The sequence below is a fragment of the Penaeus monodon genome, chromosome 20 (genome assembly GCF_015228065.2).
Source record: "Penaeus monodon isolate SGIC_2016 chromosome 20, NSTDA_Pmon_1, whole genome shotgun sequence".
Lineage (NCBI taxonomy): Eukaryota > Metazoa > Arthropoda > Malacostraca > Decapoda > Penaeidae > Penaeus > Penaeus monodon.
This window is the reverse complement of record NC_051405.1, coordinates 4,477,797-4,478,468: the sequence shown is the minus strand read 5'-3', so window position 1 is coordinate 4,478,468 and position 672 is coordinate 4,477,797.

Genomic DNA, 672 nt, shown 5'->3' with positions numbered 1-672 from the left:
GGTAATTACTTATAAGCTTATTTAGAGCTTGTTTTGAAGCTGAAAGGGGAGATATTAATCTGAGTTTTTTTCTATTTAAAATACATGTTTTTAAAAATTTATAACCTTTACTTTAAAATAAAATGTAATGTTTTTTTTACACTTAATACAGGAATATAAAGGGAATTTAACCGCTTAAAAAAAAAGTTAGCAGTTTTTCTTGATCTACCTTTCCTTTTTGGTTGAAGTTTTTCTTTATTTTTTTCATTAAAAGTGATATTCTTTTTGGGTTAAAACCCCTTAAGTAAGTGTTTAACCCAAAAGGGCAGGCCGAAAATGATGCAAATTTCGCTTTTTTCTTAAAGATTAGCTCTTTGTAGACCCTTCTGAGTGCAAATCAATTCTTTTTGAAAATAACTCAGTAAACTCATTTAGGGGGTCTTGTTTCATTTATGGGATAACCCCCCTAAAAGAAGAATTAAAACCCAAAACCTGTAAAGGGTTCAGCCGAAATATTTGAAAAAATTAAAAATAATACTAAAATAGAAGTGTAATCTCACATCAAAGATTAGAAAAATAACAGCAATTAAGAAAAAACGGAGTGAAAAAGGAAGACGAGCAGACCCTTTTGGGTCAATCCCACATTCAAAAGGGGAATTTTTTCTCGATCTATGATGTTTTTTTTTTGATAAA